This window comes from Furipterus horrens, unplaced genomic scaffold, assembly GCF_987537825.1.
Source record: "Furipterus horrens unplaced genomic scaffold, mFurHor1.1.pri manual_scaffold_7, whole genome shotgun sequence".
Classification (NCBI taxonomy): Eukaryota; Metazoa; Chordata; class Mammalia; order Chiroptera; family Furipteridae; genus Furipterus; species Furipterus horrens.
The window spans coordinates 35040095-35057284 of record NW_028327177.1 but is presented as its reverse complement, the minus strand read 5'-3'; the positions used below and the strand labels follow the sequence as shown (position 1 = coordinate 35057284).

The window sequence follows — 17190 nt, the reverse complement described above, 5'->3', positions numbered from 1 at the left end:
AGCTATTGTAAACAGTGCTGCAATGAACATAGGGTGCATAAGTTCTTTTGAATTGGTGTTTCAAGATTCTTCGGGTATAATCCTAGTAGTGGAGTCGCTGGTTCAAAAGGCAGTTCCATTTTTAATCTTTTGAGGTAATTCCATACTGTTTTCCATGGTGGATGCACCAGTCTGCATTCCCACCAACAGTGCAGTAGGGTTCCCGTTTCTCCACATCCTCTCCAGCACTTGTTGTTTGTTGATTTGTTGAGGATGGACATTCTGACAGGTGTAAAGTGGTATCTCATTGTGGTTTTTATTTGCATCTCCCTGATGGCTTATGATGTTGAGCATTTTTTCATGTGTCTATGGACCTTCTGTATGTCCTCTTCGGAGAAGTGTTTGTTTGGGTCCTTTGCCCATTTTTTAATTGGGTTGTTTATTTTCTTGATGTTGAGTCGTATCAGCTCTTTATATATTTTGGAAATCAGTCCCCTGTCTGTGATGTCATTGGCAAATATGTTTTCCCATATGGTTGGTTTCCTTTTCATCTTGCTGATGTTTTCTTTTGCTGAGCAGAAACTCTTTAGTTTGATGTAATCCCATTTATTTATCACAGAAGAGAGAAGACAACTAGTTGAAATTACCAAAGTAGGCTTCATACAGGTGTTGGTTTTTTATTTCAAAACAGAAGGTGGAGGCTTTTGTCTGGCAGAGAAGTGGGCACAAAATATGTAAAGCCAAGAAGGTAACTATGACTTTTAGAATAATGAGAGTTACTATAGTTGATCCTTATCCAGTTCATATAAATGATTATTTTTTGCTATACAGCTGAACACGTCTCAAATCTCTACTATGTACTTATCATACATAGAGTCTTACATTTTATTTCCAAAGATAACTTAACTCACCTTCACTTCTAATTTTGTCAACACTGCTGACCCCAGTCAACACTTAACCCTCTCTGTTTCCTTCTCTTCCAGAGGCAATTTCCCACAATTGATTAAAGAGCTGACATTTTTTTACTCAGAAATTTACTAGGTATAAGAAGAACTTGAAGATGATAAAAAGGTGAAGGGATAATGCTATTGTCTCCCTGTAATACCTGGGAATAATCTGAATGTCACCTCCCAATAAAAGAACACTGTCTTCAGAGATTTTTCTTATATTTAACAGGTACTTTGGCTTTGGAAGAGAGCAGTCAAATGGAAAACTGGTGCAAAAATTAAAGATGAAACTTAGAGAAATAAGGTTTGATCACTTCAGCAATGAGAATGTAGAGTGCCAACCAACCCAACTCAAAACAAGCAAGCCAATTTGACAACAAACTAGAGTAAGTAAGAGTAAGATTACAATTTCTTTGTATTTAAATTAAGTTGGGACATACTTTACAGTAAAAGAATGACAACTGCCAATAACACAATTGGCATGCTTGTTGTGGCCCCATCAGTACATAAATTACTTTATAATTCCCCCAAACTAAAATAAAGCCATAATCAGTTGGCATCTACTACCGGCCATAACTCTTACGTCGTGAGTATTATTTAGTCCTTTTTTCTTAAGTATACTATGTAAGTGCATAGTTGCACTAGGGGCAACATTGAATATATTGTGTAAAAAGAAGCATTCCCTATTTCTATCTTAATGAGCAGTTGTTTGGTTACCAATTTCTACTTTTAATTCATTTTCTTCACTAAAGACAAAGGTTTGGTTTTGTTTTTTTCTGTGACAAGGAATATTAATCTACAGTATAATAAATGAATCTATTCAAAATGACTTTGACCAACTACTCTGACTTGGAGTCAGAAAACATTAGACTGTCCTGTGCTTTAGCTTATGTTAACTGTTGACTTTAGAGATCTAATGGCTTTAAAATCTATTTATCTTTTTGAAAATTAGACAAATGTGAAATATCAACTCAGTGTTTCTAGTGAACTAATTTAGTAAAGTAGGCTACTTTAAATTACAACCTCCTGTTTGTTTAATAAAATTAAGATTAAAATATAGCAATGTTTTTAGATGCTAATAAATCATAGCAATTAACTCTTTTATAAAAAAGATTAAGAAAATGATTCAGGTGTAGGGGATGAAAATACATATATGTTGACTAAAATATATCCCCTCTAAGATTTTTCTAAGGGTATAATAATTTTGATTTTACCAGCCGTCTGGGGTTAGTAAATAAGCTTCTGCTCTATACCTTAGAACTTTATTCTCAGTCTGGTTGCCTTCCTGATTACTAAGTCTTTCTAAATTAGAGCAAGCAATTTCTCTTTGTTTTACCTAATATTTGAAAATGGCAAAAAAAAAAAAAAAAAATTCCCCTGGGTCACTGAAAATTATCCTTTCATTCCAGCCGCCTGTTTCAAGTCAGTCAAAACATTCCAGACTTCAAAAGGAGGCTCTGCCTTCTCAGGCCATTTTGGTATCCCTCTATGGTTGGCCTAGGAGGGATCGGTTATTTGGATAAATTAATTTCTGGAGCCTGCTGGCCTTCTAGAAGACCTCAATGTCTGACTGCAAATTAGTTCTACTGAACATGAAGAAATCCCTGGACAGGCTAGAAGAAATAAATGGTGATAAAATCTAATACGACAATGTTTGTAATGTGATTTTATTCTGCTGTGTAGCTTGTAAGCACTGTTAATGTTGAATTAAATATTTTTAATTTTCTTTTAAGGGGCCATGAAAGCAGAAAATCAGATCAGTGTCTAAGTCACAGCAAAACGGCTGCAAGCTAGCTTTAAAATAAAACTTCTAGCAGGAGCCTTTTACGAGAACGTACAAAAATGTCCTAGTTTTTCACCTCGACGTAAGAGATACAGACCCCCTTGCCGGCATCCCGTCCTCTGAGACAGGAAGTCGCGCAGTTGAATTATGCTTTAGCAGGGGCTGTGAATAAACTGTTAGGCCGCCCCAAGTATGAGGTGTGCAAGTGCCTAAGGAGAGCTTATCCTGAAGGAAGAGAGGTCCCCCAGCCAAAACTAACAAACAGGGCCCCTCAAGCGGAACAATGGTCCAGAAAACTCAGCAAAAAGGAAAATAAACTTCATTGGCAGTTTGTTTTTGACTGTTAAGAGCTTAGCTACAACTCTATCAAGATTTTTAAGAAGGTAAGAAATTTCACACATCAGGCGTTCTCACAGCTGCTTGAGAGTTTAGAGTGCAAATGTATCATCTTGTCTTGCCATGTCTAATCCACTTTAGGAGATACTTGTATCTTTTCTTTCCAAAGTAAACAGAACCACGCCTCCGAGAAAGAGATGAGGAACTTCCTCTCCCCCTCTCCACCCCCAGGCACAGTTCAGCTTGAGTGAGCAGAATCTAACTCCTAGTCAATTTGGGCTAATTCTATCAAAGAGAGAATGAAGATTAGAAATAAATACTGAAGTTGGGAACATGTTTTTAGATCCAAAATTATATCTATAGACCTATAATTTATATCTATGTCTATATAGATATAGATATCAAATCAATGAACCTAAAACGTAGTACCTTCAAGAAAATTTTTTAAAACTTATGTAAAATGTTTGTCCTTCTAAAACTTACATAAGGAATCACAGTTAACTGTCTTTGTAGTTAGTTGCAAATGTATTCCAGTTTCCAATGTTTCATGAATATCACCATGTATCTAAATTAAAAAATTAATATCTATCTCTAGACTGGACATAGTAAAGTAACTATTCTACTCATACTATATTTGGGTGCCCTCTTTAAAAAAAATTATTTATTTTTATACTCAAATGAAGCAGATGTCATTACTTGGAATTGAATCTTAGAGAATATATATATAGTATAACTAATAATAGATGAAAACAACCTCAACAAAAAATGAGAAAAAATGTATAAAAAATGGCTGATTATGATGCATCAGTCATATCCCAAATTTGTCCTCATATTACTCACAGTGCAGTGACATGACATTAAGGCTAATAAGATGATCATTTTGTGAATTTAATTAAACATACTTATAGAACAATATTTTGAAAAATATGAGGAACTACAAATAGAAGTGGATTCATGCATATGTAAAGAAACAACAAAAGTTAGACAAGAAGACTATTGAAAGCCAAATGAACACATCCCTAAAATTTCTACAGAAATTTGTAAAAATAGGAAAAGCAGTCATTTATTATCTGGAGAAATTATTGTAGAATTCCTTTACTTCTCTAAGACTTTAGATTGGGGGAAATAAGGTCTATTGACATTTTTTTTAAACCATCAAAATCTAAATGTACTAATTTTTCCACTACATCCACAGAAAAGTTAGGTAAATTGCTTTGTGTTTTCTAAACATTACTTAAGCAAGGCCCTTGCTATACTTTTCTCTCAAGGCTGCACATATTTTCAAAGATTTTTTTAAAAAATTACCTATTCAATAAGAAATTAGATTTCCCATTGTAAGATCAAATGTGTTATTATCGAGCTGAGCTTCTGTTAAAAAGAAAAATAAAGAAAAGAGAAAATAAGAGAAAAGGAAAAGAAACAAGATTATTACTCTGAGTTCATTTATAACCACTAAAGCTTACATTATTTTATTACAGATCAATAAGTAAGATATTAAAAAGAATGAAGGGAACTTAATACTATATTTGGAGGCTCATGGAGGACTTGAAAAATGGCAAGAAATAGCAGAAGTACTTCTAATCTGTATGTGCTTTATGTGAACCTTTCTGGAAAAAATATAGAAAGTTTTCTTCAAAATTATATGCTAATCCCAAAGGAACACAGAGAGCATTATCTGTTTTGCCTCCTTAAATATAGAAAAATGACCTTGGTCCTTATAGCCCCATTTCCTCTCTTTCATTAGGCACTAGGTAATAAATATGGATTCACTGAGTCTCCACGGTAAAAGGGATTTTGGAGGTTGTCCACTTCCATGTTTTCCCATGCACGGTTTCCAACAGAGTATCACCAGCCACTATGAACCAAGGCTATATGTGTAGTGGGCTTAGAGCATCCCCAGCTACATAGTACAATAATGCCCCCAAAATGTTATTTATTCTTAGTTGTGACAGGCACTGAACATCTCCAAGGACATAAAGCTGATACCTCCCCAGAAAGTCAGCTTAGCCTGTAGAAGTACTTGTATGTTTAAGAACCGTTATTGATTTAACAAATATACATTTGAAGAATTTAGTTATCAATACAAACAACTTTTTGGCAACAACTTTAGAGAACTCTGAATAATATCTCAATCAATTTAATATGCAATATACTTTTTCACTTTTTAGCAGAATATGTTTGTCATCTTAAAACTTTTAGTTAAGCTACAGGATTATAAACTTTTTTATGTTTACAAATTCCTTTTGTATACTATCTTTTCTCAATTTTTAAGACAGGTAAGAATATTATAAGATTTTTGAGTCTGGTTTTCCAAAGTAATATCAAAATTTATTCAACTCTCATAAGCAATATACACGGAAGCCACTAACTTCAACTAAAATTGTGGTAGATCTCCATTGTCCCAAGAAGGTATTGCACCTTCAAAGGGACTCCAATGCACTGAGTAATGAAAAGTTCACTATAGACTGTCATGTGTGAGTTAACCCACTTACTTCTCTTGCTGCCATAGCTGATGGTTCTGTGAATTATAGTCCTCATTTAATATCACAAATAGATCACATGTTCATTTGAAGTTTGTTATTGGATATATTGTTTTAAGATGGCAGCCTGACCCATGGTTTGAATTTAAAATGTAGAAATAGCACCACATAAATAAACAAACAAACCAATAAACAAATAGTCTACTAGGAAAAGATAAAATAAAATTTAGAAGTATAAGATATGTTGATTCTGATTGAAATCAGCCACTGTATTTAAATAATTAACCCAGGGCAAACAGAAAGATACTTATTTAAAAGATAAGATAACAGGCTAATTGCTTATGTTAAAATATAGATCTGATTTTGTTAGTCCACAGTAAGTAGTGAGTATATATTTTTTCCAAATAATTTGGAATCTGAGCAAACCACTAATTTTAATATCTAATGTGAACTACTTAACAAATGAACTTTAATAAAAGTCGGCTCTGTGGATGAAGTTATTTATAAGTTGTTTGGGTTCCACCTCACCACCAACAGTTTCTTATTTTGAGAACACAAGTGGCTAAAGGCAAGCATAGCTAACCAATTATAAACATTTTACAGGGAACATAATTTCACATGCCCGGACACAAAGTTTTCTTGAACTCATTTTTTACAATTATCCTTCCTAGCTTACCAGATGGGGCCAGGTAAATGTGTGGTTTTTAAATGTTTTACAGAAACCTGGATAGTCAAATCACTAAAAATCACTAATGTAAGCAGTGAGAATAAAATGAGTTTTTGGCCATTTTGCCTTATTCTAAGAAAATCTGTTGCTTTATGTGAATGAAAATTAGATATGGAATTTTAAAAAATAGATCATTTAAAAATAACCTAGCTGTTTAATGACACTTTTATATAATAACATAGCATTTATTTTTATCATTGTAAATATAACTAGTGTTAAGGATATTATTTGGTTACTCTCAAAGCATAATATTTTATTGTTAAAAACATCCCAGATGGCTGTATTTTGAAAGAAATACAGCAGTGTCATTAAAGAAAGAAACCAGTATATACTATATACCTTGACAAATGATTTCTGATACAATAAAATTTTGAGAATTTTTAGACATCAAAATAAATTACCATAAATTTGGGCATCCCTGAAAATAAATTTAGTTCAATACATAATTTAAGTAAAAATAAGAACAAATGAATAAACAGTTGTCCGCTTTACTATTTGTACAGCCCAATACTTATTCTCTCCTGCATCCCCTCACATTATACACAATATATTTCAAAACAAAAAAATAATAACATAAAATTAATAATCTAATAAGGACTTTCTTTTGTCTTACTATTAAAAAGAGAGGAAAAATTGTTGAAGAAGAGACAAAGTTATATTTTTAAATAGCATCGGAAAGAACACATAGGCATTCATTGTTTTTTAAGGTGTGCTCTTGATAAACACATAATGTGTTTATCATAAAGCTACTTATGTTCTCCTTTTGGTCCTCACAATGATTCTAAGATACACAGCACTGAATACTATCCCCATGTTAGGGATGAAGATACTGGCTCAGAGATGATCAGAGATTTGCATGCACTCAGGCAGCATGTGAGTCAGGCTTCCAACACAAACCTTCAGCTGCCCTCCAAGCCCAAGCTCCCTCTTGTACCTTCACAAGGATATGCTGACTTCACTGATAAGAACACAAGCTTAGTTGATGCTTTATTAATGAAACATGGGAGTATATGTTCATAGCATGATATGAATCAAACTTTTAATAATTATGAGAATGTTGGCCTAATCTATGTTAAATTTGGATTTGGGAGACCTTTTAAAATTTTTCAAGAATTCTTTTGAAGTATAAACATTAATTGATCTAGTTTAAATTTATAGGGCAGTTTGCAAAACTTCTGTAATGAACAAGATTTATTTGCAAAAAGCATATGAAAATTTGATATGTGATTGTCAGCTAATTTTGCCCATCTATTTTCACATACAGGTAAAATTAATCTCTTTTTTCTTTGATAATTGTATTTGCATAAAAAGACACATGAAAATAAACCTCATCCTCTGCTCGAATTGTCAGAAATTTTCCATTAGTAGAAGTCCTCTTAATGAGGTTTCCGAGCAAAGGTGCGTATTTTCAGCATACCTCTACCTTCACAAAACCCGACAGAGCTACAGCCCCGAGTGTGATTCTGAGCTCTTCCAAAGGCACAAGGGAGACAGCTGCCGAACTAGCACATGTGACGATTTTGCTCTGCTTATAATACTGCCACTCCAGGAAATTGTACTCCTTCATTCATTCACTCACTCATTCATTCATTCATTCATTCATTCAACCAAAACGTTTTTCACATCTACTTTGTGCAAAATAAAGAGGGCTGAGTGTCAGAGGAGTGTGGTTATTCCTCTCTCATGCTCTCTGCCCTCACACAGCTCACAGTCTGAAAGGCAAACAGACTTGTAAATATGTATGAACAATACAAGATAGAATAAAATATATGCTAATTAACAGTTCAAAACACTTATTGTATGAAAAAGAAAGAGTTCTGCTTGGGGGAGGGGAAATAAAGATAAATCAATTGACATCTAAATGTATTCAGTGTGCAAAAGAGAGAAAGGCACCCAGTGATTGCATGAAATGCAGTAGGCAAAATGAATTATATAAACTATACTTATATAATTACATATTATAGTTATATTATCTATAACATGTAATATCCATTTATATAATTAGTTACATTAATTATCAAGCTTCACTTCTGTTCAAAATGCTGAGTAAAAATAATTTTAATGCAAAAAAATAAATATCAATGGGATCATTGTATTAGTTATCTATTGCTGTGTAACAAATTACCCCAAAGCTTAGCATCTTAAAGTCGTCGTCGGCAGCCGTCCGTCTCGAGAGACGATGGTGTAGCTTCTTAAGAGTCTATCTGAACCGCCGAGAATGGCTGTGCAGTCCGACTCGGGAGTGACATGGTATCTGTCTCCTCCCGTGTTGAATCGACATCTTGTGATGACGCTGAAGCTACAGAGCCTGGGCAGGGTAATATGGAGGGTCTGCTGTTGCCCATGCAGCAGACCCCCCCTCTCTTCGCAGCTGAAGGGTCCAAGGGAAAGACGGAGTCGATACAGCTTGGGTTCAGGTGCGCCGCAGGAGTTGCCGGTGTTGACTACAACGTCAAACCGCCTTAGGGACTCCGGCTCCGGATTTTCTGTCGGGGTTTACTCCCTTAGCCTTTCCCCTGAAGAGGTATGCCGCAAGGCAGCGGAGGTTTTTTGGAGTCAGAGTTTTCTTAAAGTTTATCTTAAAGTAATACACATGTATTATCTCATAGAATTTTTTAACGTCAGAAATCTGGTAGCAGTTCAGTTAGGTGCTATTGGATATTAGGGGCTCTCATGAGAATGCACCTCGGCTGTCTGCTGGGGCAGCAACAGCTGACAACTAGACTGGGGTTAGAGGATCTGCTTTCAAAGTTTCATTCCTGGTCACAAGGGCCTCTCCAGAAGGCTGCCTGGGTGTCCTCCAACATGGCAGTCTGCTTCCCCCAGAGTGACTGATTCACATCAGCTTTTAGGACCTACTGTCCACAATGGCATACCATCATTTCTGCTCTTTTTTCCACTTATTAGAAGCAAGTGAGTCACTAAGCACAGACCATACCCAAAGGGACAGGTCATCATCAAGAGATTCCATTTCTTAAAGCAAAGATTTAAAGAATTTGTGAACTTATTTTGAAATCACAACACATTCTGGAATAGTATAGAAAATATAGACATGACGTTTTTTCATATTTCAAGCACCTTTTTAAATTAATCATAGGAACATTTATACAAATAAAATTATACATGTTCAGAAATGTGGGCATCAAAGACCCTCATCACAGTATTAGTGACAATATAAAGATATACTATGGGCTCTACAAATAATAATATTCATTAGCTGAGGGATGGAGAAGATTGCAAAAGAAAAAGACCAGGAGACCTTAGGAAGGCAGAGATGCATGATATGTGTTCACACGCCACCCTGGAACCATGGAATTGGATCATCCGACTGAGTGCTTGGTGGGTTCCAAATGATGCTTGGCTTCCACAATGGGTCCTCCTTCCCATCCCTTGGGGACCACCACACATATTTATTTTGTGATGTATAAACTTTATTTGATTATCTGCTACAATATGGGCACTCATTGAATCATGTTTTGTTAGAACTAGAAAAGATCTCTTCGGTTCTTCATTTTACAAAAGAAGAAAATAAGGCCCAGAGGGAGGAAATAAGTCAAATCCAAGATGACAGAGCTGGACTGATAGGAAGGAAAGGAGGAAACTTGAAGGGGTGGGGCAAGGGCAGTGCAGTTGTTGAACTGCCTGCAAGTAGGGAAGAGAACAGAGTGGTGGTTTATCTACAGTTTGCCTACATCTTCCTGTGGGTCTGTTGTATGGCAGCTTTCCACCCACAATTGAAGAGACATGCCATAGACTCTTCTAGTGTGCAAAGCCTAAAATACTTACTATCTGGTTCTTTACAGAAAATGTTGATTATACAATCACTATATTGAAATGGCTTTCTTATTCTAGTTCGTACTTCTGGTGATTACCATCATTCCTAGCTAAATTGTAAACTAGGAAATTTTTTTAAATTTTATTTTAAGTATTTAAGGTGCTCTTTATACCTCCAAAACCCAAAAAAACAGAACAAAATAATTTCAAAGTCTGTGCATTTTCCTCAGATGGAGAGACCCATGTTCCATCACTGCTAGCTGGTTTTGTATCTCCGGTTCTGACCCCCACTGTGATTTGAGCTCTCAGACCCTCACGCATTAAGAATGCCAAAGTGGAGGCAGGCCACAGCCAGGGAGTCTGAATGGTTAAAAATCCTCTTTTCTTTCTTTCTAGCATCCGCCACAAACAATTTTCATCCTTGTCACACTTCATGTGTTCAGTGCACATGGACCAAGTGAGTTGTACCAGGACACAAGATTCCGGCCAGTTCCGATAAACAAACACTTACTGAGCACAGATAAAGGACTTGACATCGTGTTTGGCCCTGGAAATATAAACAAGTCACTGTCCTGGCTCTGGAACAATTTTCCTGTCTAGGTTTTATTCTTTACCTAAAATACGTAACCGCTAATTCAACTGATGCCCAATTTGAACTCTGACAGCCAGTCAGTCTCCTCCAAACTCTCAGATCACATTCCAGCTTTGTAGTGTGCCCAAACCAGCCTTGCCTGTTGAAAGGCAAACTTTGCCTAATGCCTCCCACCATGGTCTGACAACACCAGTCATAATCTCATCCTAATCCTGCAACTGTACTGACATTACAACTAAAATGAGAGTACCTCATTGTCCCAGTCTAGTCCATTTTAAATAACAACAGTGTTTTTTTAAGCACTTGCTCCATGTGTGCCTGGCACCTTCAATGTTAGTAACAATAGCAAACGTTTAAGACAGCACTTACTGTGTGTCAGGCACCATTTGAAGACTTCTCACTCGTGTAACCTCATTCAACCTTCACACCACCCCGGTGATGTAAGTCATTAGCATCATCTGGTTACAGATGAGGAAGATGGCCCAAGGGAGGTTCATAGACATCCCCAGCTTCCTGCAGCTTAAATCTCAACTTGAGGCGTCAGGCTCCAGAAACTGTAATCGTATTCATCAGGTGCCTTTCATAGGTTATTTTTAATCATACAGTCATGCAAGGACGGTATTATTATCTCCACCTTCCAAACATGGCTGAGAAATGTCAAGGAGCAGCCCAAGTGCAGAGCAAAGACTGAAGAGCATACTTTTCTCAATGTACTGCTCTGTCTGAAAGGATGTCCCATGGGCTGGGCACTAGAGACTCTATATGCTGCTTTACAGTCTACAGAGCATTTTGGCGAATGATATATTACTCCTTCATCACAGATATCCACAATATAGATATTACTTCTATTTATAAAAACAATATTGAAGCTCAGCAGTTGAAATATGCTTCCCAAGGTCCCACAGTTAGTAAGCTGTGACTCACATCTGAATTCTGATTCCATGCCAGGGCTTTCTTCACTGTGCCTACCTGCCTTTCCATTCTCAAGTTAGTACCTATTTGCTGTGTACCCATCACAACCAGTTCGGCCCCAGTTTTAGGCTTTACTGCCTAGTACTGGAAATGTAAAGCAACCCTGCTCTCAGACAAATCAAGGCAGAGAAGAAAAACTAGTATATTAGGGATACAGTATATAACAGATGGTTATAACAAGGACCTTAAGTCATCAGGAAAGAATTATATATATTCACAGTTAGATATTTCCATCAAAATGATTAGAATGTGGGTGATGGCACATCAAGGGCTAAGTCTCCCCATCTGTAAGATGAAGAGGCAGGACTAGAGCTGTGCTTTCACATTGCTGCCTCTATTAGCACAGCCTGGGGTTTCTTAAAGGGTCACAGTAGCCACCAACTGGGTGGTTCACCCAGCTCCTTCTCTGAGAACTGCCATGTTTCTGTGGCTCCTTGTTCCACCAGCCACAGAGTCATGACCCAAGCAGGACCAGTCCCAGTCTTCCCTTCTGCATGGTAGATGGCCCAGTAGCATGTCAGCCCAGTAACATGTCAGCCATAGTCAGCAGCCAGCCCTATGCTAGAGAAGTAGAGAAAGCCAGTCAATAAAGAAAAAGAGGACTAAAAGAAAATTGCAGAGAAATATAGAAAGAAAACTGCCTGTATTCCCTGGATATCTTTTTTAAGACTTTCCTCTTGTTTGCTTAAATCAGCTCATGGTGAGTCCCACTACTTGTAACCAAATAAACTAAAATTATTCAAGGGGAATGGGATGGGTAAGCAAAGAGGTAAGGTTTTAGGCCTCACATTCTTATTAGGCTTTGTTATGGGTTGAATGTGACCTTATTTGGGAAGTGTTTGCAGATGTAATCAAGATGAGGTCTCTAGGTTGTACCCAAATCCAATATAACTAGTGTCCTTATGAGAAGAGGAGAAGAGACAGAGAGCAGAGAAGGCCCTGTGACAAGATAGGTGGAGGTGGAAGTGCTGGGGCTTTTATCCCAGGGATGATAAGGGCTACTTGCAGACCTCCAGAAGCTAAGAAGCAAGGAAGGATTGTGCGGCAGGTTTCTCCTCAGTATGATATGTTGTTACAGCAGCCTGAAGCAAGTAATGTAGGCTTCCATAACATGTTTGTGTTTTAAGAAAAAGAAAGAAGAGAGAGAGAGAGAGAGAGAGAGAGAGAGAGAGAGAGAGAGAGAGAGAGAGAGAGAGAGAGAGAGAGAGAGAGAGAGAGAAGGAAAGAAAGAAAGAGAAAACGAAGAGGAGAAAGAAAGAGAAAAGAAGATTTAAGTTATCTAAAAGTTATATAGAATATCTCATTCATGATGAAGCTGAAAAATTTAATTGATAATTCCCCAGTTATTTTGACATATATATATCAGACTTGTATAACTACTTTTAGTACCTTCTGCTCTGAACAGTGTGCTTCTCTTTACTTATAAATATTTATTTCTTCTATTTTGGTTAAAAGTCACTTTTCACTTTTAGAATCTCTATGTACAGGAATAGGGAACATACATATTTTATTTAATGGTTTTCTTACAAAAGCCAGCATCTCTGCAAAAGCTGCTGTTAGCATTTCAAATCTACCATATTTTTAAGGTGACACAAGAGGCACGGTTTTAAGATTGAGCGTCGGCCTTCGAGCTAAGTGTCGCTGGTTCGATCTTCCAGTCAGGGCACATCAGAGAAGGAAAACTCTGACTCCAAAAAACCTCCGCTGCCTTGCGGCATACCTCTTCAGGGGAAAGGCTAAGGGAGTAAACCCCGACAGAAAATCCGGAGCCGGAGTCCCTAAGGCGGTTTGACATTGTAGTCAACACCGGCAACTCCTGCGGCGCACCTGAAACCAAGCTGTATTGACTCCGTCTTTCCCTTGGACCCTTCAGCTGCGAAGAGAGGGGGGGTCTGCTGCATGGGCAACAGCAGACCCTCCATATCACCCTGCCCAGGCTCTGTAGCTTCAGCTTCACTGGAGAGGACACTCCAGCGTCATCGCAAGATGTCGATTCAACACGGGAGGAGACAGATACCGTGTCACTCCCGAGTCGGACTGCACAGCCATTCTCGGCGGTGCAGATAGACTCTTAAGAAGCTACACCATCGTCTCTCGAAACGGACGGCTGCCGACGACTCTAAAATGCTTTCAATATCATCACTTAACATTTTTGTAATGAAAGTAAATTAACTATCTATCAGTTATAGTAACATGCTCCTTTTAGAGTCTCAGGAGACCTGGTTTCCCCACAGCTGACAACATCATGACCAAACATAATAGTGTTGATGCATATAATATCTAGCACAGGTATTAGGGTTGCATTCCAAAAGTTTTATTACAGACTGGCAGGTGACCAGATAATTTGTTATCTATGATTAAAAATACATTAAAGTTACACTGTACTTTTCAGTATTCAAAGAGCTTTAAAATACATGATTCTACTTGACCTACAAAACAGTAATTTTAAATAAGAAAAGATAAATATTATCTCTGTGAAACAGTAAAAGAGACCAATGCTTAGGAATCTGCCCCAGGTAATTTAACTAGTAAAAGTTAAAAGTTGGTCTTCTGACTGAATTGAAAATGCAGTTTTCAAGATACCAGACTGTCTATCTAATTCAAACACAAGATTCAGTTTTTTACATGGTGGGTTTTTAACTGTAACCTTATAGCCTCAAGGAAAAATATAGTGATTTATTTTTTTAATTCACTTTCTTTTAAGGAGATAGTAGATGATTTTCTTATCTTGACATGATTTTCTTCTAGAAATCCTCATAAACTAAAGAAATTGAAAGATGTCACCATATCTTAGCTCTCTGATGTTTCTGTTTCAACATTGTTTACCTCAGAGAGGGCCAGCCATGGCTCTGTTGAGAGTGGCGTGTACTTGTCCAAAGGCGGACTCCTCAAGAGGCCACAGAGGAGTGGCCAGAATTATGACAGAAATGCTGAAAAGCCGCACAACCCCCCTCCTCTCCTTTTTGTCCTCATGAGGTTAATTGAAGAAAGGACAAAACTTACAAAATCATGAGCTACTTCTTCCTAAATGTGGAAAACACACAGGCAGAACATTCAGAATAAAAAAGGTGGGACTTCTGATCTAACACCTTTGCCCAGTGCTGTGTCTACTCAGGATCAAAATGAGCAACTACTTCATTTCTGCCCATGGTCCTTTGTCATGTGATATACACATCTCCAAAGCCCCGCTAGGGTCAACAGGCTACATTACAGGAATACTGTATCTTGTGATGTTCAAACAATCAATCATTTTTCTTCCCTCAAATGTGAGGAGTCACTTCAAAACTTTCATCTTTAAATCTCTTAATTACATCAAGATTAAGAGCGAAGGCACCTTTGTTCAAGAGATTCCCACACGGTGCATCCTTGCTAGTCACTAAAACGCCAAAGGGGCTCCTATTGGCCTCTACCATACTGAGATTCTCTGGGCTCCCAGAGTCATGGCCAAAACAAGGAAGAATAAGAAGGCTTCACTGACTCCTCTCCTGTCTCATCGTGCATGTTTCTATCTATGGAGTAAAGAATGAACCATGTAAAGTTGAAAAAGAATCCTTGTTTACAAAGGCAACAGGGGTTCATAATACTATACCAATAACTGCACATGTAGAACAATACAGAGATGTTTTATAAACTGGCTTTGTATGCAAAACCTTTCACAAAGCTTTATTAAAAAAAAAAATCTCTGATGAAGAAACTCAAGGTGCTACTCAGAAATATGCTCTGTGCGCTAGAGTGGAGGAGAGCGGAAAACAGAATTAGGTTAACTGGATTTCAAGCTCTTCATCTTACATATGCAAAAAACTGAGGTTCCCAGACAAGTGGTTAAAATATAGTTAATATTGTTTAAAAAGAATGTATACAATGCAATACTATTCACCAATAAAAATGAACAGCTAATGATACACGTGACATTAAAGATGAGTTTCACAGACATAATGCTGCCTGGAAAAAAGGCAGAAACAAAAAAGAACACATTACCTAAGGATTCAATTTATGTGAGCTTTTGGAACAGGTAAAGCTGATCAAAGGTAACAACCACTAAACAGCGCTTGTCTCAGGGGTCAGGGAGGGGTATTGAAGAGGTACTGAGTAAGAAGGGATCTGAGAACTTGCTGGGGAGATGGAAATTCTAACTGTGATAGGTATAAATGCTTGTCAAAATGATACAGTTAAGATTGGTGCCTTCTGATGTATGTGAATTTTATCTAAAAAAAGAATACTGTGAAAAGATTGTAATCTCTCCGTGATGGTAAGGAGAGATGGGAGGGGGTTGTAAGATAAAATTAGGATAGGGTACCATATACTCTTGTATATGATTGAGACTTCTAAGAGAAAGTTTTGAAAGATGAACATGAAGAGCAAGGGGAAGTTCAGTTCATGTTTGGAAGTACAAGTACTTCTGGTTCAATTCCAGGTCTCTTTTTAATTCTTTATTTTCATGAGTTATCTCAACATTTTCTTCTAAGTTCTAGGTCCTCTTGCCATCTTGAACCTGTTTCCCCATTGTCCTAAGGCAAACAGGAAACCTGAGAGTCAGAGGCCATGTGCCTGAGGAGCCCACCAAAGGCTCTGTTCAGGGGCCGGGTGTCTCCGGTGGTCAGCAGGCAGGAGCCAGCCAAATTGCCAGGAAGCCAATGCCACATTGCTCACCCTTGAGAAACAGCCCTCCCTGGTTTTGTACTTCTGAGACAGGCAGGTTATCTTTCAAGAACAGAACCGCTTCACTCTCCACCTAACAAAACCAAACCTCAAAATGATATGTAATGAAATTGCCCACTAAACACATCTTTTTGTTATGATAAGCAAAAAAGAAATTAATCATTACATTCTTTACCTATTTGTTCATTTCATTCTCAAATCTCATTTAATGTCTTAATTCTTAAATTATAATTTGCATAATATAAAATTTTGAAGGAAATATTACCAGCTACCTTTATTTACAGATACTGTTAAAAGTGCCAGAGACTGACACATCAAACTGCGTCAATCTAAGTAGCAAAGTTACAGAAAAGGGGGCAGTAAGGAATAGTTAGTTATCTGTGAGTTTATTTTTCATTTATTTTACGTGCACTACAAAAGTATTTTTAACATGATAATAAAATCAAATACCCCAGGCCCTTAACAGGAACTTAAAAGAACAAACAAATTAAATGGGTTAAGTTAAGGGTGCATTTCCTGGTTGGGATAAAAACTATGCTATACAGAATGATCTGGAAGTGTTTGTGTGAATTACCTCACAAGATGACTGAGGAGATCCATAAAATACCCTCTGTAATTGCATCCAGTATGACTGCAAAGTACTTTGATAGCACTTGACCCTTTGTTATTAAAATCCTTATCCATTAGCAGTTTCTGCTTATTGTATAACACCAATAGGTCTTGTAAGACATGCATTTACAGGAACCACAACAGCATTACTAAAGATCACACTCTGAGTTTGTAATAATTCTATTATGAACAAAGCTGAGCTATGAAACCACAGGTCTAAGAGCGTCACAATTGATCAAAGAACTTAAAAAGTAAAGTCACACATGCTACCCCCAAATATTGCTATGGAAATTTCCCAAGGAAACTGCTTTCACTTACTGAAATGCTTTTCT

The 17190-nt window shown here is 37.1% G+C and overlaps 1 long non-coding RNA gene across 1 annotated transcript in view; it reads right to left on the bottom strand.

The window, feature by feature from the left end:
• LOC150004266 (uncharacterized) overlaps positions 1-17190 on the bottom strand; it is a 111284-nt gene that overhangs the window by 81725 nt on the left and 12369 nt on the right. The window lies entirely within an intron of this gene.